The following is a 23,440-nucleotide window of genomic DNA, read 5'->3' on the forward strand; positions in this document are numbered from 1 at the left end:
ATACCCCTCCATTTTTGACCTCCAATGAGCCTTTCTGTGCATGTGTAGTTGGGAGGTCTCCTTAACTTCAAGAGTGAGGAATATGTGGTCTTATATCTCATCTGCACAGGGCCCAGTCACTTTCATCATCTTGTGTCTATGGAGTTTCTGCTATTACGGAGTTTCTGTCCGCAGGAGAGAAATTGTTCAGGGCCCATCTATCTTCTGCCTCACTGGGACTTTCCAAGATCTTCCAAATGATAACTCACTCATACGATGAATTAGAGAATTATTTGACTTTATTTTAACCAACTATTTTCAATTCAGTTCAGTTCAGTTCATTCCAGTCACTCAGTCATGTCTGACTCTTTGCGACCCCATGAACTGCAGCACACCAGATTCCCTGTCCATCAACAACTCCCAAGCTTATTCAAAGTCATGTCCATTGAGTTGGTGATGGCCATCCAACCATCTCATCCTCTGTCATCCCCTTCTCTTCCCACCTTCAATCATTCCCAGCATCAGGGGCTTTTCCAGTGAGTCAGTTCTTCGCATCTGGTGGCCAATATTGGAGTTTCAGCATCAGCATCAGTCCTTCCAATGAATATTCAGGAATGATTTCCTTTAGGATGGACTGGTTGAATCTACTTGCTGTCCAAGGGAACTCAAGAGTCTTCTCTAATACCACAGTTCAAAAGCATCAGTACTTTGGTGCTCAGCTTTCTTTATAATCCAATTCTCACATCCATACATGACTACTGGAAAAACCATAGCCTTGACTAGATGGACCTTTGTTGACAAAGTAATGTCTCTGCCTTTTAATATGCTGTCTAGGGTGGTCATAACTTTTCTTCCAAAGAGTAAGTGTCTTTTAATTTCATGGCTGCAATTACCATCTGCAGTGATTTTGGAACCTCAAAAAATAAAATCAGCCACTGTTTCCACTGTTTCCCCATCTATTTGCCATGAAGTGATGGGACCAGATGCCATGATCTTAGTTTTCTGAATGCTGAGCTTTAAGCCAACTTGTACACTCTCCTCTTTCACTTTCATCAAGAAGCTATTTAGTACCTCATTGCTTTCTGTCATAAGGGTGGTGTCATCTGCATATTTGAGGTTATTGATATTTCTTCCAGCAGTCTTGATTCCAGCTTGTGCTTCATCCAGCCCAGAGTTTCTCATGATGTACTCTGCATATAAGTTAAATAAGCAGGGTGACAATATACAGCCTTGACATACTCCTTTTCCTACTTGGAACCAGTCTGTTGTTCCATGCCCAGTTCTAACTGTTGCTTCCTGACCTGCATACAGCTTTCTCAAGAGGCAGGTCAGGTGGTCTGGTATGCCCATGTCTTTCAGAATTTTCCACAGTTTATTGTGATTCACATAGTCAAAGGGTTTGGCATAGTCAATAAAGCAGAAATAGGTGTTTTTCTGGAACTCTCTTGTTTTTTCGATGATCCAGTGGACATTGGCAATTTGATCTTTGGTTCCTCTGCCTTTTCTAAGACCAGCTTGAACATCTAGAAGTTCATGGTTCACGTATTGCTGAAGCCTGGCTTGGAGAATTTTGAGCATTGTTTTATTAGTGTGTGAGATGATTGCAATGAGACAGAATGTGGTCGACTGGAGAAGGGAATGACAAACCACTTCAGTATTCTTGCCTTGAGAACCCCATGAACAGTATGAAAAGGATAAAAGATAGGACACTGAAAGATGAACTCCCCAGGTCTATAGGTGCCCAATATGCTACTGGAGATCAGTAGAGAAATAACACCAGAAACAATGAAGGGATGGAGCCAAAGCACAAACAACACCCAGTTGTGGATGTGACTGGTAACAGACGCAAGGGCTGATGCTGTAGAGCAATACTGCATAGGAACCTGGAATGTTAGGTCCATGAATCAAGGCAAATTGGAAGTGGTCAAACAGGAGATGGCAAGAGTGAATGTTGACATTCTAGGAATCAGCACACTAAGATGGACTGGAATGAGTGAATTAACTCAGATGACTGTTATATCTACTACCATGGGCAGGAATCCCTTAGAAGAAATGGAGTAGCCATCATAGTCAACAAAAGAGTCTGAAATGCAATACTTGGATGCAATCTCAAAAACGACAGAATGGTCTCTGTTTGTTTCCAAGACAAACCATTCAATATCACAGTAATCCAAGTCTATGCCCCAACCCATAATGCTGAAGAAGCTGAAGTTGAATGCTTCTATGAAGACCTACAAGAACTTTTAGAACTAACACCCCCAAAAGATATCCTTTTCATTATAGAGGACTGGAATGCAAAAGTAGCAAGTCAAAAAATACCTTGAGTAACAGGCAAATTTGACCTTGGAGTACAGAATGAAGCAGGGCAAAGGCTAATAGAGTTTTGCCAAGTTAACACACTGATCAGAGAAAACACCCTCTTCCAACAACACAAGAGAAGACTCTACATATGGACATCACCAGATAGTCAACACTGAAATCAGACTGATTATATTCTTTGCAGCCAAAAATGGAGAAGCTCCATATAGTCAGCAAAAACAAGACTGGGAGCTGAGTGTAGCTCAGATCATGAACTCCTTATTGCCAAATTCATACTTAAATTGAAGAAAGTGGGGAAAAACTCTAAACCATTCAGGTATGACCTAAATCAAATCCCTTATGACTATACAGTTGAAGTGAGAAATAGATTTAAGGGACTAGATCTGATAGACAGAATGCCTGATGAACTATGGACAGAGGTTCGTGACATTGTACAGGAGACAGGGATCAAGACGATCTCCAAGAAAAAGAAGTGCAAAAAAGCAAAATGGCTGTCTGAGGAGGCCTTACAAAGAGCTGTGAAAAGAAGAAAAGTGAAAAGCGAAGGAGGAAAGCAAAGATGTATCCATTTGAATGCAGAGTTCCAAAGAATAGCAAGGAGAGATAAGAAAGCCTTCCTCAGTGATCAATGCAAAGAAATAGAGGAAAACAATATAATGGGAAAGACTAGAGATCTCTTCAAGAAGATTAGAGATTCCAAGGGAACATTTCATTCAAAGATGGGCTCAATAAAGGACAGAAATTGTATGGATCTAACAGAAGCAGAAGATATTAAGAAGAGGTGGCAAGAATACACAGAAGAACTATACAAAAAAGATCTTCACAACCCAGATAATCACAGTGGTGGGTTCACTCACCTAGAGCCGGACATCCTGGAATGTGAAGTCAAGTGGGCCTTAGGAAGCATCACTATGAACAAACCTAATGGAGTGATAGAATTCCAGTTGAGCTATTTCAAATCCTGAAAGATGATGCTGTGAAAGTGCTGCACTCATTATGTCAGCAAATTTGGAAAACTCAGCAGTGGACACAGGACTGGCAAAAGTCAGTTTTCATTCCAATTCCAAAGAAAGGCAATGGCCACTAGAGAAGGGAATGTTAAACCACTTTAGTATTCTTGCCTTGAGAACCCCATGAGCAGTATGAAAAGTTAAGAAGAGAACACTGAAAGATGAACTCACCAGGTCGGTTGGTCCCCAATATACTACTAGAGATCAGTGGGGAAACAACTCCAAAAAGAATGAAGAGATAGGGCCAAAGCAAAAACAGCACCCAGTAGTGAATGTGACCGATGATGTGAGTAAAGTCCGATGGTATAAAAGCAATATTGCATAGGAACCTGGAATGTTAGGTCCATGAATCAAGGCAAATTGGAAGTGGTCAAACAGAAGATGTCAATAGTGAACATTGACATTTTAGGAGTCAGCAAACTATTATGGACTGGAATGGGTGAATTTATCTCAGATGACCATTATATCTACTATTGTGGGCAAGAATCCCTTAGAAGAATTGGAGTACCCATCATAGTCTACAAAGGAGTCTGAAATGCACTATTTGAATGCAGTTTCAAAAATGGCAGGATGATCTCTGTTTTCAAGGCAAACCATTCCATGTAACAGTAATCCAAGCCTATGTCCTGACAACCACTTCACGAGGATAGAATAGATTTGCAATCATATGTGGGAGGTGAGGTCTAAATGAGTGACACGGTCAAAACAACTCACAACGTTCCTTCTTCTTATGTCCATAACAAAAATGGCTGCTCTACAGTCTTCCCCCTGGACTCTCTACCATCAAAGGCAAGAGGTAGTTTGGGGTGACTCATGAAAAAAATATGAAATATTTTCAGCATAACATGAAACATGTCCATGTAAGAATACATTTCCTAAATACTCTTCTGCCTGAGAAGGTGTTGATATGTTTCCTGGATTACTTTTGTTGGATATATGAGTATATTGACAACAATTTATTAAATCTTTGGATATTTTATGTGCTTCTGGAGAGTTAAGTGGTAATGGTTTCATCATGCTTTATTGTTATTGTTGTTAAGTCATGTCTGACTCTTTGGGAGTTCATGGACTGTAGCACGCTAGGCTCCTCTGTCCTCCGCTATCTCCTGGAGTTTGCTTAAATTCATGGTCATTGAGTCAGTGATGCCATCTAACTATCTTATGCCTTCAATCTTAGTAATTCAATATCTTTTTAAATTAAAATGTGTTATTTTCTAGCCACAAAGTAGTGTCCTTTTAGCAAACTGATCAGTGGTAGAGAGGAGTAGCTTGTGTCTTTTAGCAACTAAATTTCTTTTCTTTATATTATCTGTGCTGGATGTAACATATTGTCAGTTAGTAGGATGATTTTGCTAAGGTATGGTGTGCCCTGAAACTTCTCACCTCTCTCAACACCAGCATGTTCTTTTTGAGGGCTTCTCTTTTTGTCATATGTAATGAAAAACTCCATATGAGACATTTGGGGTTTTTCAACCATTGACTCATTAAATAATAGGCATGGGAGAGAACAGATCCCAGACACAGATGAAAGGTTACTTATTGATTTTTTTTTTTTTTTTTTTTTGGTAGGTTATTTTTGATGTTTCTGCTCTGTGGACAAAACAGAAACCAACAAAGGCAGTGAGTGATTCACTTACTTCCTGGGCTGTCAGCTGCCACCCTGTCACCTTTGACAGTGTTCATACACATGGAGACATGTCTCTCCAGCTCCCAGGTGGTTTTCCAAGGGGAGGTCCTCAGTTTAGTATCTTTTCAGGCAATCTTTAAAAGAAAAGGAAAAATCAAATTATAAGAGATACTCCAGTTGGGGCATATTAGTTCCAAGTGAAAGCAATGTGAGTAAATCTGTGCTTCCCTTCCCCCACCCAAGGCTCCAAGGTAAAAAATTGTCTATATTTAAATGAAAATGAAGGTGGGTTTTCCTTTCCTTCCTGTTCTGAGACAATTAGATAAAACTCCCTGAGGGCCTGCCAATCAACAGGACAGTCAGTTTGGAGATACTACTTGTACTATGATAGTGGTATTTACAAGTCTGGCTGGATCTGATTTGGAGACAGCTGGGCTGTGGGTGGTCAATCTTCCGTTCTTTTTGAAATCTTATCATTGTCAGCATGGCTGAGATAAAGCTCATTCCTAACTTCTTGAAGTTGTGGATATAAACTCACAAGGGATTTTTTTTTTTTTTTTTTTGTGGTAAAGATTTCTCTGGCCCTTTATTTGTACTGGTTCCTCAAAAGCCTGGTCCTACAACAGAGGTGGCTACATTACTCTGGGAAAGAAAGAAATGACAAATAGTTCTTTAACTTTTTTTCATCTACATTAAGATTGAAAACAATGGTCATATAAGGTTCAAGATCTAAGGTCTCATGATATAGAAGGCTACACAAATTATTTCACCATTTTGGAGCTTTTCCTAGATTATTAGTGTAATTTTTCACTTCATTTCCAAAATTACATAATGTTGAATGATGGGTGTGAAATAGTAGTTCTACAGCCATAGGTTTATTTAAAGGTTGTGTGTGAATGCATGTGTGTATGTATGTGTATGAATATATAGAGAGATATATAGATATAGATTAGAAACACATTTTTCTTTAGAAAATCTGACATACTACAATATTTTGAGTTTTCAGATCTTAAACTACAAGCTATTCATGGATGTGTTCTGTAAACTTCACTGGATATAAAGCATTTGAGGTGGTTTTAGAACTGGACCCTGCATTGTTTAATAAAGAATAAAAATAAAGCCTTTGGGAACCATTTCTGAGGAGTAGCTAGTGTGATTTAAAGAATAGAAATTGGAGGCCAGATCTGATTTGATATCATAAAACAATAATTCTCTGAATTTTTTGGAACAGCAAGTAACTAAAATTACTTTTAAATTTGGATGGTAAATAGAACACTGTATCATATATTAGGGAACATTTATATTTTTTGCTAGCATTTGTGAGGCAAATATGACTTGCAAAAGGTAAGTGAAATGGTTTAGAAATTAAATTCTTTGCCTCTAAGTGACCATACTTTACAACATTCCCTTAGAATAAGGTTAACTTCTTCTTCCACATGAGAGACTCAATGCCAGCCTTTCCTTATGCCACCATTAGGTTGCCCAAAATTCTCCTCAGGAGATATCCAGGATTTCACTCTTGCCTCCAAATATCAAAGCATTTGGAGTGCTATTAAAAAGACTGAAGCCAGTCCAAAAGTCCTAGTCACTCAATAGAAAGTCAGAAGGGAATATGTGACAAACATACTCTGCAGTTACTTTCACACACAGTTTCAACATAATCCCCCATTCTGCTTCTTCATTTTATTTCGATCCAAAAGAATTTAGAAATAACTGAGTGTATGTTTTATTTATATTAGTGGAGGTGTGTTAGTAAATAAATCAATAAAGGTGTTCTTGGAATCATCATAATATGCCAGACATTCTGTAAGCTCCTTTTCTAATATGAATATTTTATTTAATCCTCATCATTAACATCTACACTTTACAGATCAGGATCAGTGTCCCTCAGAGTGTTTTTCCCAAGTTCATATAATTTAATTAATGGCGGAAATGGAATTCAAGCCTAGACTCCTTCAGTTCTGAGTCTACTAAATTATATGGGACTTGCCAAAAATCTTAAGAGAGCCAAAAGTTTTATGATAATTTTGTATGATTTCCTTAATTTAAGTGTCTATATGCCTGCCAACCTCCTTGAGATGTTTTTGCCACTGAATTTTAAATGGAGAGAAGGAAGATAAACCGAAAAATAAATTTTTAGAGAGATGTTCAACATCTCTTTGAGTATAGTAGAAAAAATGCATTTAAATTGTTTATCTGTGGCTATTATAGCTGTTAGCCTATCAGCTAGAAAGTCTGGACTTGAGACTAAAGCAAACTTTCCTTTTAAATCAAAAGCAGATTGATTGCACCTTTTTACTTTGGCATATGTGAACACAATTCCACAAAAATTACAGTAAGATGAGAAATTTAGGTATCTGACCACCGATAGGTATTGAAGGAACAGAAATGTAAAATATGCTTGGAATATATGCTTTGGATAAGAAAAGTTTTTCATTTTTACGTAGAAATTTTAAATTTGATATAAACTAACACATGTGCCATCCAACTGTCCAAAGCAAGTATAAAGCTAATTGAAAATAAAGGAGAAATAAATGTACAATACCTGTATTAAATTTGTATTCTTCAAGAAACATCTTACCTGAAATGATTTAGCCTGGTTAGATTTTTTAAATGTCGTGCACATCACTCCATTAGTAAATATTTTTTAATCTGTATCACTGGTGTCTACTAAGTGCTCTTTTGTGTTTGACATGCAGTTTATCCAAAGCCCTGCAATTGTCTTACCTCCTGCTCTTCCTTCTGCTGCATCCGGGGGAGGTTCTCTATTTTACTTCTGTTTATCTAGCCTTGTTTCTCTCAGTGTTGTCTTCCTTACCTTTCCTGTCTTTTATAACCTTAATTCTATTGTAAGCAGAGCCATAAGCTCCTTTCAGACTGATGCTAACTTTTAATTAGTTGTTAGTTCTGCCTTTCCCCTTAGATTCCCTCTTCTTAAATGCTGGAATTGTGTTATATACTTGTTCTATGTCTGTTATAGCTATCCTCAAGTGTCTAGAACGAGGGATTGATTATCTTTGCCATTACTTACTAACAACTATGGCAAGAAAATATATGTCATAATTAGAAATAATTTGACTCAACATGAGTTAAAACTTTCTAATGGACATAAAGTTTCAATGAAACTTTCAAGTTTCCATGAGAGGGGAAAAGATGTGTTGAAAAGCAGGGAGTGTGTCTGAGAGTGAATGAACACTTAGGACAGACTGAGGAAAATTGTTTGCAATTGACAATTTATAAGGGCCTAGGTGTCAGTGGTGTTATTACATGGACATTCCAGGAAAGAAAAAAATAAAGGAGGGAGAGTAAAATCAGTCCCATCTTACTTTTTGTGAAAGTGCAGCCTTCCCTCCCCCAGACTATCCTCTAATGCAAAGTCATGGTCTCAACAGTGCTTTAGAAATTGCCTACTACTTATAAATTGGGCTTCCCTGGTGGCTCAGAGGTTAAAGCATCTGCCTCCAATGCGGGAGACCCGGGTTCGATCCCTGGGTTGGGAAGATTCCCCTGGAGAAGGAAACGATAACCCACTCCAGTATTCTTGCCTGGAGAATCCCATGGACAGAGGAGCCTGGTAGGCTACAGTCTACGGGTCGCAAAGAGTCAGACACGACTGAGCGACTTCACTTTCACTTTCACTTTATAAATTGCAAAGAGTGTGAATGGAGATGCTTTTACTTCACATTTGTTATTTTAGTGAGTATAGATTATTGCCCCAGATAGTGGAAACCAAATAAAACTTGCCACCAGATTGTTCATTTTACTTCAGTCTGTTTCTTCTCTCACTGAAAATATGATTCTTTGATATATCAAGTTTTTACTTACAAAAATAATTATTAACTTTAGCATTTAGAAGAAGATGTTTTAGAATTTGCTGGGCTGTGGTGGTATGTTCCTTTCACTCCCCATAGAATAAATTAAAGATAAACATGGATGCATTGCCTTATCTCTGCATCAAGGCACATGTGGTCTCTTGGCCTGTCTGCATGCCTCAGCTGCTGGCTGCAAGCGTACAGGGTCTGGTGGCTTCCTTCATAGGAATGAAAGTAGGCAGAAGAAGGGCATTTTGAGTCTAACCCACCATGAATACAGATACAACCACCTAAAGAAGCATTCAATGAGTATAGAAAGCGTGCTGTAGCTTTTAAATGCAAGATTAAGTATGGTTCCACAGAAAAAGACAGGCAGTGTAATGATCTCTCCCAACCAGGTATGTTAGCTACCATATTCCTCTGCAAACTTCCAGTTCCTTGTAAAATGCATCCAAGTAAAAGGGGCTAAAAACTTTGACTAGTGCCTAACTCTAAATACTAGTGTGTATGTGTGTATGTATAAATTCATTCATTCATTTCCTAAAATGTTGGTTTGGTTGAGAAAAATCTTTTTGCTTCTTTAAGTCCTTGCTATTCATATATTTACCTGCCTGTGTGAGGATGTCAAAAATTTGTTTCTGACTTATTGTCAGTCCTTGATTGTCCTATAAGAGGTTTTCAGGCTCTGGAAAATAGTGAAGTCTTCACTGTGTTTCTAGAAAATATATTTTCATTGGTCATACTATAGGAAAAAAAGACTCTAAGCTAGACATTCTGACTTGTCATTAAAAGATCCATGGATTATTCCTCCTATCTGAGGATGTTTCTATCCTTGTGACACCATTCTGTCTGTCTTTTCAGAGTGAGTTAGTTCAGAAAGTGTTCCTTACTTAAATCTATCCATAACTGGCAAGAGTATTGCAGTTTCAATTGCAGTTAAATTGTAGTTGTAAAAAGTGTGTTTAGGTTGACTTTGGAAAAAACATCTAAATTAGTATCATCAGTTCATGTCACCTTATCTGAGAGGTTCAAAAAGCCTCTCAGCTTGAAAAGATTTGGGTCATCATATGCATCCCAAAACATGCAGGGCAACAATGATGCTGACAATGCTGATGCAGAGCCTGGGGGTCAGGAACCAAGTGCTATTTCAGGTGCCTGCCACCTCTGCCCTTACTGTGATGCCAAAGGGATCATTTCACCCTCCTGGCTATGGTTTTCTTATCTGTAGCCTGGCAATACCAAGATATATCCCTTGGCACCCAACTGCAATCTTGTCATACAGATTCTCCTCCTTGAGATTGTTCTAATTATTTAAACATGAAAAGATAAGTCCATACACAGACATTAAGGGGTTCTGAAAAATATTTTAAGGATAATTTTATTGTCCCTGTGCAGCTTCATCTATTTTTAGAACTGGAATAAAAAAAATCAGCTTTTAATTTTTCCTTTTTTTAAATGTGTGTATCCTTTTGGTTCTAAGGCAAAGCATTGAAGCCTCAAAGACAAAAAAAAAAAAAATAGTCCATGAAGTTATTAAAATGTGGTTATATTTTCTCAAAGGTCAAAGTTGCCATTCTCATGCTACATTGTTGCAAATCTTTGAGCAGTTATTAGCCTCTTCTTATGAACTAACAATGGGCCATGTCTGTCTGTGATATGACATTAGTTATTAATATTTTATTTTTGGATATTTAAGAGAAAATTCTTGCTAATAGGAAATTGTATATGCATATTCTTGAGCTCTGATGTCTACTGCAGTAGCTATTAGTCACTTGTGGCTTGTGAACACTTGAAATGTGACTAGTCCAACTGAGATGGAGATGACTATACATCAAATTCAAAATTTTAGTATTAAACAAAAGTAAAAGATGTCATTAATAATTTTAATATGTTGATCACATGTTGAAATAAGAGAATTTTGGAAACACTGACCTAAAATAATATTTTATTAAAATTAATTTCACTTAAAAACTTTTGATTACTAGAAAATGTAAATTTACATATGGGGATTGCATTATTGTTTCTACTAGACAACACTGTTCTCAAGAACTTATCAAGGGGCCAGGCAATAAATAAAGCATCTTGGAAATATCATCTGGTTCAAAAAGTAGCAGAGCTTCTGCCCATCCACAAGCTCTGTGAGGGTCAAGATGCTTCAGGGGCCCATGGATCCAGTCTGTGCATGAGTTTCTTTCATGGTAGTGGTTCTCAAAGTAAGTCGGTCCTCTGTGCCCAAAGCTGATCAGTATTCCATGAAAATCTTTTTTCAATTTCTACACTTTATGACCAGAGTGAGCATCATTCTGGTTTTCCTCCTATTCAACAGAATGTCATTTAAAGGAATGTATTGGAAAATGAAATTGCTTGTGTCTGGTGATGACGGCCAAACTTTCATTTGAAAAATTTAAATAGCCATTTAAATCATGATCTTTTATTGTCCTAAGAGAAACATGCCGTTCTTATTTGAAGTATATTTTAGGATGTGAAATTCTGTTGAAATATAGACTGGTAAGCACTAAGAGGGAGAGACCATGAGTGAATTTTGTGAGCTTTTCTTCTGTCAGTGAGTGGGCAGAATTCATTAGATAGAAAGAACCAAATAATCCTTCTCAAACCAGAAAGTTTTGAAAGCCCTTTCCCTTCATGGATGACATTCTTCTTCTCAACAAAAAGTTATCCTTGTTACTAAAATAAAGTCTATCCTACAAGCATTGACTCATATTTTCACTGCCTTGACTCCTGTATAAGCACAATTTTTGCTTGTCTGAACCATTGTGACATCTTCTCTTTTCCACCATGCCCCCCTTTAATATGCTGTGCCATAGCAGCCTGAGTGATTTTTCAAAATTTTAAATCACATTGCCCCAGTTGAAACCCTCCAGCCCTTCACTATGGCATTAAAAGAAAAACCAGGCCGTCCTGTAAACTCCTGGGGTTCTGCATGCTCTGGCCCTTGCTTGTCTCCAGTATCGTTTCTCCTTTATCACAAGGCAGGAACCACACAAGCCTATTCCACATTCCCAGAAGAAACCAAGCTCATTGCTGCCTTTCAGCCTTTACAGTTGCTGTTTTCTCTCCCTACCTGCTTACCTCAGTTCTTTACATGGTTTACACCTTCATGTCCTTCAGGTTGCAGCTCCAGTATCACCTCCCAAGAAAGGTATGCCATGACCATCCATCCAAAATAGTCATCCAGTCAATTTCTGGCCATCACTATGTTTCTTATGTGATTTGATCTAGTTGACTTACTTAATTTTTGATTTGCTCTCCATTCCCCACCATCCTCGAAAACACTCCAGCCCACTTAAAGAAAAATTCTAGGTATTTTATCTGCCTTGTTCTCTAACATGTTATCAGCACAAGAACAGTTTCTGGGTATACAATATACTTCCAGTGGTTATTTGTGAAATGAAGAAACATATCAACTGCAAAACTATTTTGAAACAGCTTGACTTGCTTCCGTGTCCACAAGTTTCTCTTAGTAGTTGGAAGATGTCCTGCTTCAACATTTTTCATTTCATCACAAGTTGATGAGCTTTTTCTCAGAGGAGACCTCATGTCTAAAATTTGCAATGTGTAGAGATTTTGCTCGATTTCAAATGTCCAACTTGAGAAACAGGTGATGCACTGGTCAGAGGAGGACAGAGACTAACCCTCTCCTGATTTTTACTTTCCAGTTGACATCCTCAGGATCTGTTTCTCTGCAGTGTGCTTGGGCTTATCTGCCTGGGATTTACAGTCTCTACAAATGTGGGTCAAGACCACTCAGGGTTATGCTGTAATATTTTTATCAGACTTTGAATGAGTGCAGGAGTGTAAACCTTCTGATTCGTGGCTTATCCCATACACTTAACTGATAGCCCTGCCTCTCGTTGCCATTTAAATGGTAAATTGCAAAATACATCTTAAGGTCAGGGCACCCTGGTGAGTAAGCAGTGAATTCAGTTTTATCTTCTCTGCTCTGAATGTGTTTGGTTAATAGAAGGCTCTGAATCCTCTTCTTGCTTACTTCCTTCAAGGGAAAGAAAAATTACAGTTAAGAAAGCAGGTGAGTCGTCGATTAAAGAAATGCCTCATTTGATATGAACACCTTGAATGAAAGTTTATATGTCAACTACTTTATTAGTCTTCCCAATTAATAAAAAAAAATGCATTTCAATCATTTTAAGGGATTTCTTCAGTGTGTTTTAAAGTAATTTCTTTAGTGAGATTTTTTGTTTGTTTATTTGTTTGTTTAGAGCAGAGAATTCTGTACTTGTAATAGTCAACCCGTTGTTACATTCTATGTATTCAAATCTAGGAGTGTAACAACAGCATTTCTCTTTAAGTTCACCTGGAAACAGAAAACAGGAGATATAAAAGGAAAGTTGCACAAATCAACCAACTCTATTTGCACAGTCTTTTTTTGAACTCGGTGATATATATAAAATGTAGTACTTTGATTCTAAATTTACTTTTGAATTGTTATTGTACTCTTTGTAAAAGCATCTTTGTTCTATTTCTGCAGAATCATTTTCTGTCTGAATTAGTAAACCTTCTTTTCAGACCTGCCTGTAATGTTTAGCGAATTCACAAAGCAGGCTTGACTGTATAGAGAGAGTAGCTACTTAAAAAATCTAAGCATCCACAAAACTTGCAAATAAAAATGAAGTTGGCATTTTTGAGGTTCCTTCAAAGACAGCTGGAGAAGAGGCACATTTTTAAGTTCAGATTCCTAGATGGAGGCTGTGAATCAGATTTCTAAGAAGAGAAAAGATTTTTAACTTCAGAATGTAGCCAAATAAGTAACATCATTCTTAAAATGGAGGGAGAGAATGTAAAAAAGGTACCTTGTTTTAGGCAACCTGTTGATTAGGCATAAAGAAAACTTTTGGTTTATTTATAGACTTCTGGAAATATTCAGTGCAGCTGAGGAATTCAGCTACTTCTCAATTAAAAAAAATCCATAAAAATAAATATTTGGCCAAAGGAAAAGAGATGTCCTCCCAAACATATCAATCTTCCAAATGTCTTCTATTTCTAAGGTATTTTGTTTTTAATGTGCACTAAAAATGGAGCTGGATTCCAGGCTGTAACTAGCTTCACAAACCAAAAACAGAAACAAAAACAAAGAATAAATAAGAGAAAAAAATGTGTGTATTTGTGATTATTTCATATATCAGTTTAATAACTGAGAATGAAACCAAAGCATTCTCTTAAAGTTTATCTTTGGCTTCGATCCCATCTTGCACTCTTGGAAAGTCTGGTCTGCCCCTTGGTGAAGAACACTCCAGTAACCTCAGATTGACATGAGGTAGATTCACTCTTTCCCCACAAACACCCCAAAATGTGCATCTGAAAAAAAAAAAAACTATGACAGGGACTGAGCCCCAGAGATATTTGCAGGAACTCTACAAAATCTGTGGCACAATCTGTGGTCAGCCCCAGCTGGGCACCCGGCCGGCCTTGGCTGCCATCCCTCTGGCTGGACTCTTCCCCAAGGTAGGGCTCACCCTCACATGAAATTGCCAACCAGGGCCCACGTGGGTAGAGAACTAATTTAGCCTCCTGGACACTTGATGAATGAAGAATTTCCTCTTGGGTCTAAATTATAGGGCTCGTCAGAGTTGCTCTTTCGTGATCTGTTATTTGGAGGTAATTTTCCAAAAGGGCTGGAACACAGGGCCGTGAGCTAGAATAGGATTCACCAAGCACAGCTGCCACATGCTGGCCAGCACATCCCACTGTGCCCAGCCTCTCCTCTATTCTCCTTGCCTCCACCCTTCCTTCCCCAGGGAGGTGTCCCAGTCAACAGAGCTGGTCTTAACTTAGATCTTTACTTTCCTTCTTAATTAAACCACAAGAATGGCATCTGCCCACTTTTTCTGCATCCGGGTTTCTAGAAATTTAACATCTTGTCCTAACACGCTTGCAAACAGATGAGCAGGCTTTCTCCTCATCCCCCAGTGTGGATGATTACAACCTTCTGTCAAATTCCACCTACCCTCCCTCCCCTGTTGGCTGGAAGATAAGCTTCTGATCTTCTCTTGGCTTTTTGAACTGCTGGAAGCTGTGTAAACACACGCTGTAGGTTAGTCAGATTCTGTTTGACCCAGGGCCTGCTGAGCACAAAGAGATTACATTTGAAAACTCCCTTGTCTAATTAAGCGATGGTAACCTATTATGGGGTGGTTGCTGATGAGGTCAAGTAGCAAGAGGTTTCAGGCTGACCTGCTGCAGCTGGTCATTTGCTGATAAATAAGAACAGCTAGTTTTCAGTGGGCCACATTCTCTACATTGAGAGCTCTCATTTCATGAAACATTTGAATTTTGTTCTTTCTCTGAATTTTGCATGTGCATTTAAGCACTTCAGAGAATTTGCAACAGCAGAAGTGACAAGGATGGTTCAATGATGGCAACTCTTCTTCTCTGGTGGCTCAGATGGTAAAGAATCTGCCTGCAATGCGGGAGAACTGGGTTCCATCCCTGGGTTGAGAAAATACCCTAAGAAGGGAATGGCAACCCACGCCAGTATTCAGGCCTGGAGAATTCCATGGACAGAGGAGCCTGGCAGGCTACAGTCCATGGGCTCACAAAGAGTTGGACACGACTGAGTGGCTAACATACACACACATACACACACACACACACACACATATGCTTTTTTTCATCTTTGCACTTTGGTGCCCCATCCAGTGGTTCACAAACTAGTGTGCTGGGTTTCTAGCTCTATTTGGATCACTGGCTTCTTGCAAATCCCGAAAGTTAGATGAGGACCACTTCAAACACTGACAATGGATGGGCTATGGTGGTGAAGTCGAGAGGAAGCCCCAAGAAATACATCATAAGACCTGGGCCAGACTGTGTAGAGTGATCATGATCATTTATTGAGCACCAACCATGCAGCAGACCTGTTGCATGATTTCTCTTATGTGTCTCCAGACCTTACCATGACCTTCAGAATAGGTGATTTTACTCCTATTTCCCTGTGAGAATTCCTAAGGCAAGTAGAGATACGCAAGTTTCATAAGGGCACAAAATCACCCAGTGAAAGGCATGGGATATGACCCCAAATAGCTTCATACTTAAGGCTCACCTGATCCAGGGAACTGTGATTTTCCTGTGGAATTAGAAGTCTCTGGAGGTCCCTGGATGAGGGGAAAATTTGATGAATCAGATTCTCCTTGTGAGTAGATGATAAAAGTGAAGATAAGAACTTTGGAACCATAAACACTGGAAAATTTATCAAAGAAACCCTCCCACTAGCTATCAAGTCCTCAGATAAGTTTATCCCCAAATTTCTTGTGAGCGTCTACTGTTTCTCCACCAGCATCTATTTCCTGAGTTCTGGAAAAACATATGCAGAATTCCTCTGGAATACCATTGCTCCTCCAAAATTTTGCTAAAGTCTTTTGTTAGGGTCTGAGTCCCTAGGATGCATCATGATTGCATTTGGACCAATCAGAAACAATGAAATAAGATGCATGTTTTTTATTGTGGAAAGTTGTAGAATAAACATAGTTGTCATTTCCCTCCATCCTTGAGTCAGGAAGGACAGGCTGGAGTTACCCTTGCCATCCTTCTACTGAATATGGACATCTGAATGTATCTGAGAAACAGGAAGAAACTGGGTCTTGGTAATATAGTTGGAATCCTGATCAAGCTGTTTGTGATCTCCCTCTGTGCTGCACTTTATTTTCAAAGTAAAGACTTCAAGAGGCTTAGTGTTATTTTCTTGCCAAATCCATGTATTCACCCATCTGGTTATGGAACAAGAGTAAAATAACGTCTTACTGTCTCCAAAGCCGGAGAAGGCAATGGCAACCCACTCTAGTACTCTTGCCTGGAGAGTCCCATGGACGGAGGAGCCTGGTAGGGTGCAGTCTATGGGGTCGTTACGAGTCGGACACGACTGAGCGACTTCACTTTCACTTCCTTTCATGTGTTGGAGAAGGAAATGGCAACCCATTCCAGTGTTCTAGCCTGGAGAATCCCAGGGATGGGGGAGCCTGGTGGGCTGCCCTCTATGGGGTCGCACAGAGTCAGACACGACTGAAGCAACTTAGCAGCAGCTGCAGTCTCCAAAGCCACTTCCTTGCCATGGAATCACGTTGCTTCTGAATTAGAAAGAGGACATTGAGAAGGAGAGGCCACATATTGTTATCAATGTGTTATTTTCTTTGTGAGCAAAGTTGGATGGTGTGACAATTTTAAAATCACATCTCTTGTAAAATCTTTCAACCTGTCCCACAGTCCATTTTTCATCCTTCTCATAATTTGAATATATCAAAAGCTGGTGAATACTTTTGTTAATTATCCTCCATAAAATAATGCAAAGTCTCTAATAAAAACGTTTTCTGATGCCTTACAACTTTACTTCAGACAGTTCCTTACAATAGTGTACATAGAGTTCTCTGGCTACATTTCCAGTTAATGATCTATCTTCAGCATCATATGTAAAACAATTTTGTGTGTTCCCTAAAAACTGTAGCAAACCCACAATTCTCATGAAATTATTGGAATAATGAAAAATCTCTTATTTTCACAGGGCTTCAGAGTTTATAGGGCCCTTAATCCAATCTGACTGGTGTCCTTACAGAATACTTTTATGTAATTTATCTCATTTTTTCCTCATTTCAACATTTTAAGGTTGATATCATTATCCACATTTTAGAGATTAACATTAAAAGGTTTAGGGCTTAAATGATTTGTCCAAATACCATCCCCCCCACACACACTCCACCAACCTCCAATGGTGGGACTGTATTTTACACTCAAGTGTTCTAAGTTCAGACTTTTCATGGTTCCCAATAGTCTATTGGCACTTGGAAATTTCTGAATAGAGAGGAGGAGTTTGAAATTAGAATGCCACCATATTGCTTCTTTTCTCTAGGTTAAAGAAGTGAGCTTGATTCTCCAAATAGCTGAGAAAGACTTTTAATGCTTCTGTTCATAGTTATCCCTTTAGGGAACCACAGGAATCTTGATTTTCCTGATCATTTGTCCTCCATTGGGCCCAAATGTTTAAAGGACATTATTTTTATATGCCAATAATTGCAGTATTTGCATGTGCAAATCAAGTAATTACTTAACTACCCAAATTGTGCATGCAACTAAGGTAATTATGAACTTAGAAAATTGCTATAAGAATCTGACCCTGGAAAAACTGTGATAGCAGAAAATGAGTGTTGGAGTGGAAATTTCTTGCAAGACTGATTTTGTTGTTGTCATTGTTTAGTGAAAAAAATAAGATAATTAAGTTGCTTGCTTTGCCTCAGTTTTGACATCTGAAGAATGAAAATAATAATGTTTGCACTACCTACTTCCAAAGGGTAATTTCCATGTGAGGGAAATTGGAACAATGCATGCAAAGGATCTGAAAATAAAAAAATGACAAGATGTTTAAAAAGGAGATATTATTTTTAAGCGGCCTATTAACCCCTATGTTGAAATCAGTAGAAATTCATATTTTTACATGACTCTTTGGTTCATCAATCCAAATAGATGTCATGTTGTAATTAAATAAAATGTAAAAAATTATCTCAAGTTGTGCAAAAATAAAATAAAATTGTTACTCTCTACCTCTAGATTGCAAAACAATTTCTCATGTTGCTTTCTAACAATTACGTGTGGTACATGGTGAAAGAAAGATTAATCATGGTTACTAAATATGTGAGAAACTGAAGCTTGATAAATTTAAAGCGAAAATCTAGCAACAGGGTGTCTGACTCCAATTAATAATTACTGCCAGAGAGACCACAGTACCTTGACACTGGTAGTTATAAACATGAATAGGTCAAGCTGCTAAATGAGTTTAGAAATATATCTGCTTCTGAATAATTTCATGAATGTAATCACTTGTATTAGGTTGACTTGCAGATTACTACCACATTATATGCAAGAAAAGGACTTGCTAGGAAAGCTGATGATGTGCTTAAGAAGTTGAAGGCTTTTAAAATTCACTTAAGAGAACAGATAAATCAGTAGGTTGTGATTATACTTTGTTTGTTGAAACAAAGTGGTGGAGACTGGATCCAGTTCTGTGAGCAGTTAGCTTGAGTTCCTGGCCCACTGAGAAGAACCTCATCAGAGTTTCCTATAATTCACCCAGCCTTTCCTCCCAAATGTTCATTACAATGAGGTCATTACTATAATTGTTAGAATATCATCTGATAAAAACATGCAGGCTTAGATAAAGTTCACCAACAATGTTAACCTTAGGTTGCCAAGTCTCTGAGTTGCTATGTTCTAAAGATCATGAAAGATGGATGGAGTTTGAAGTGCCCAGATCCCAATGACATTTGAAGGTGATTCTGAGAGTCAGTGGTGGGGTTGGAGCATCTGTCATTGTTTGACCCCACATTCTGTTCTCTAACCATCTTCCTCTGTTAGCATCAATGTCTCCAGACAGACAAGAGATGACTTGTATAGTAAATGAGGGCAAAGAATAAGGGCCACCAAATCATCTATCTGTACCCAAAGACTTGGCAGGTAGTAGAATTACCACCTCCTTTTAGAGTGACAGTGTGTCTCAAATTGTGTTTATTGTAAAATTTTTTGTGTGTAAAACACACAAAAAATGTGTTTACTGTAAAAAAATTTAAAAATTGACTTTATTATAAAATAAAGTCATCTGTATGATTCACATTTCTTTCCAGCTTGAGAAGAGGACAGATACATTATCTATCATCATTCTACTCCACCATTTACCTCATTTAAAAAAAAAATCAAACAAGTTTGTATGCATAGCTACCATTTCTCAAGCATTTACCAGGTGCCTATCCCCTTGCTAAGCATGATCTATGCCTTATCTAAGTTAGCCTTTGTTACATACTGTGAACTAGGCATTACTCTTTTCCTAAGTTCACAGATAAGGAAATGGAGGATGAAAGAGCTTAAGTAACTTGCCTAAACTTACACAGGCTGACTTATATGTACTTTTTTGAGCACACCTCTGTACCCTGAAAATTCATTGTTGATGACTCCAGGATGGAAATGCTAATGACAAGACTCATATGTTTAAACAGATTTCCATAAAAAAATAATGAAATAATGCCACTTGCAGCAACATGGATGTACCTAGAGATTATCATGCTGAGTGAAGTCAGACAGAGACAGACAATTATCACATGATATCACTTATATGTGGAATCTAATTAGAAATGATGCAAATGAACTTATTTACAAAACAGAAACAGACTCACAGATCTTGAAATCAAACATGATTGCCAAAGGAAAAAACCTGGGGGGAATTGATAAATTGGGAGACTGAGATTAACAAGCACACACTACTATATATAGAACAGATAACTAATTAATAGGGGCAAGGAGATCCAACCAGTCCATCCTAAAGGAGATCAGTCCTGGGTGTTCATTGGAAGGACTGATGCTGAAGCTGAAACTCTGGTACTTTGGCCACCTCATGCAAAGAGTTGACTCATTATAAAAGACCCTGATGCTGGGAGGGATTGGGGGCAGGAGAAGAAGGGGATGACAGAAGATGAGATGGCTGGATGGCATCACTGACTCGATGGACATGAGTTTGAGTAAACTCCGGGAGTTGGTGATAGACAGGGAGGCCTGGTGTGCTGCGATTCATGGGGTCACAAAGAGTTGGACACGACTGAGTGACTGAACTGAAGTGAACTATATAGCACAGGGAACTCTAGTCCCGTACCGTAATAACCTATATGGGAAAAGAGTAAAAATAATAGAAATATACATATACACATATGTATAACTGATTCACTTTGCTGTGCACCTGAAAATAACACAGAATTGTAAGTCAACTCTACTCCAATTTTTTTTTTATTGAATGAAATGAAGAGAAATTCGTTCATTTGTGTCTGACTCTGTGACCCCATGGATTTATACAGTCCATGCAATTCTCTAGGCCAGAATACTAGAGTGGGTAGCTTTTCCCTTCTCCAGGGGATTTTCCCAATCCAGGGATCAAATCCAGGTCTCCTGCATTGCAAGCAGATTCTTTACCAGCTGAGCCACAAGTGATAGTTACACACACAAAAATAGATTTGCGTCCTTCTTCTCTATATTTGTCCATCAGATAAAGACATAAACTGTATGTTGCCCTCTCTTTGAAAAATTATATTCGTGTCATTAGCTTTTCCACAGAAGAATGTAACATTAATGATGATAATTGCTAACATTTTTACAGTATCCATGAGATATCATTTTGAGCACACAGTTGTGACAGTGGAAGAATACTTAACAGTTGGGAAATTTCAACTTCTTTAGGAAATAAGATTTTTCTTCACTGAGTAAGACTATATCAAGAGGTCGAATAAGCTTTCCAGGATGGAACAGAGAACTTGATATAGAAGGTTTTCCTGAACACTCAGTGTCCCTGCCTATCAAGAATAAATTTTATTTTCACTGAAGAGATACAAAGTTCTACCTTTTCCATTCTTATTTAGAGATTAACTCAGATTAGTGTAACAGACACAGGCATCTATCAAGGTGTAGCTATGTGCTGGGGATTCAGGATACTGGGATAGTCTTTCAGGATAAAGCAAACTCAGAGGGCAGATGGAATTTGAGAGCTAGTGCTGAGATAAGGCTCCCAGGAAAGTTTCAGCTGGGGCCAGGTAAAGGAAATTCAGTCTAGATCTGTACATAAACACCTTACTTTCCCTAATATTGCTTTCCTCCATTTAAAATCTATATAACAACCAGTTGATGAATATTAAGAAGTAAAGACTCTTCACCCCTCCCCCCAGCAGCATTCAATGGTGAGAGGTCACTGTGCCCTGATGGCTTGTTGTGGCATCACAAGGGTCTTAACTAGTTCTAAAGTGGTCCTGGAGTCCTGCCAAGCTCATGGTTCATTACAAAAACCATCCAAAGTTATGTTGTCCAAACCAGGTGTCACTAGCCACAGGTGGCTAAATTTTTGGAAGGTGGCTAGAATGAGTTGAAATGTTCAGTGGGTACAAAATACATGCTGAATTTCAAAGACTTAATATGAAAAAATAACATATAATATTTATTAACAACTTTATATTGATTACAGTGGTGGAAAGAGAGCATGTTGGATGTATTGGCTTAAGTAAAATATATCATTAAAGTTAATTTTATATATTTCTTATTACTTTTTCTTAATGTGACCATGAGAACATTTAAAATTACATATTTGGCCCACATATCTCTATGGGATAATGCTGATAGAGAACTTTTCTACTCTCATTGATAAAGCTCCTTTTCAAGATATTTACTTGGAGGAGACAATTTATGTTTTATAATAAATGATGCCCCAAATAGCACAGTAACATTTTGATCCAATGCATTTTCCCTCTTACTCTTGCCCAGCTGCCACCCAGAAACTTGTAAAGCACTTAAAATATACTGTGTAAGTTGTCAAGAAATTGCATAAATCACAAAGAATATTTGGAAAAAAATAGTGAAAGCAAATCTTATAATTTAGAAAACTGATGAGGGATGATTAAATTAGCAGACAATTAAAAAAATATTTCTTTAGACACAACTTCATATATTTTTCAAATCTAAATTTTACTTGAAAAATAACTGAATGTGGGATTTTTCTATTGCTACAATCTCTATAATGTTGTTCATTTCAAAGTACATTTAACTTAAATGATTATGATTAGAGGTTTAGTATTCCAAAAACATTTCTCTCAGGGGACAGATGCTCTGGGCCTATGCATTCTCCTGTGTGTCATTCATTGTTTCCTGAACTGTAAAAAGGAGGGAATGTGATAATACAAATTTTATATATTTTTTTGGATTTGACAACAATTTCCCTACAATATTATGTTGGTTTCTGTCATACATCAACATGAATCAGTCATAGGAATTGGAATACATATGTTCCCTCCCTCTTGAAATTCCCTCCCACTTCCCACCCCATTCCATACCTCAACGTTGTCACAGAGCACTGGCTTTGAGCTCCTTGTGCCATATAGTAAATTCCCACTGGTTATCTGTTTTACATATGGTAATGTATATGTTTCAATGCCAATCTCTCCATTTGTACCATGCTCTCCTTCCTCCACTGTGTTCACAAGTCTATTCATTATGTCTGTGTTTCCATTGCTCCCTTGCAAATAGGTTCATCAGTACTATCTTTCTAGATTCCACATATATGTGTTATTATATTTGCTTTTCTCTTTCTGACTTACTTCACTCCATATAATAGGCTCTAGGTTCATCCATCTCATTAGAATGGACTCAAATGCATTCTTTTCATGGCTGAGTAATATTCCACTGTATATATCTACCACACTTCTTTATCCATTCTATGTCAGTGGATATCTAGGCTGCTTCCATGTCCTACTTATTGCAAATAGTGCTGCAATGAACATTGGGGTATATGTGTCTTTTTCAATTATGGTTTCCTCAGGGTATATGCCCAGTACTGGAATTGCTGGGTCATATGATAGTTTTGAGAGGGAAAGTTATATCCAATTAAACATAGAGTTTCAAAAAATAGGTAGAAGAGACAAGAAGGCCTTCTTCAACAAACAGTGTTTAATAACATAAGAAAATAGCAAAAGGGGAAAGACTAGAGATATTTTCAGGAAAATTGAAAGCATCAAGGGAGCATTTGGCCCAAAGATGGGGCATAATTAAGGATAAAAATGGTAGAGAACTAGTAGATTCCAAAGAGATCAAGAAGAAATGGAGTGAATATATGGAAGAACTGTATAAAAGAGATCTTAATGAACCAGGTTACTATG

General features: G+C 37.9%; 1 non-coding gene across 1 annotated transcript; it reads left to right on the top strand.

Moving 5' to 3' along the window:
• Nucleotides 1-8,363: 8,363 nt before the first annotated feature.
• Nucleotides 8,364-8,435, top strand: TRNAW-CCA. The gene has a single exon. It is a non-coding gene; the product is annotated as a tRNA-Trp (tRNA).
• The last annotated feature ends 15,005 nt before the right edge of the window (nt 8,436-23,440 follow it).

This window comes from Cervus canadensis, chromosome 10 (assembly GCF_019320065.1).
Source record: "Cervus canadensis isolate Bull #8, Minnesota chromosome 10, ASM1932006v1, whole genome shotgun sequence".
NCBI classification, from domain to species: domain Eukaryota; kingdom Metazoa; phylum Chordata; class Mammalia; order Artiodactyla; family Cervidae; genus Cervus; species Cervus canadensis.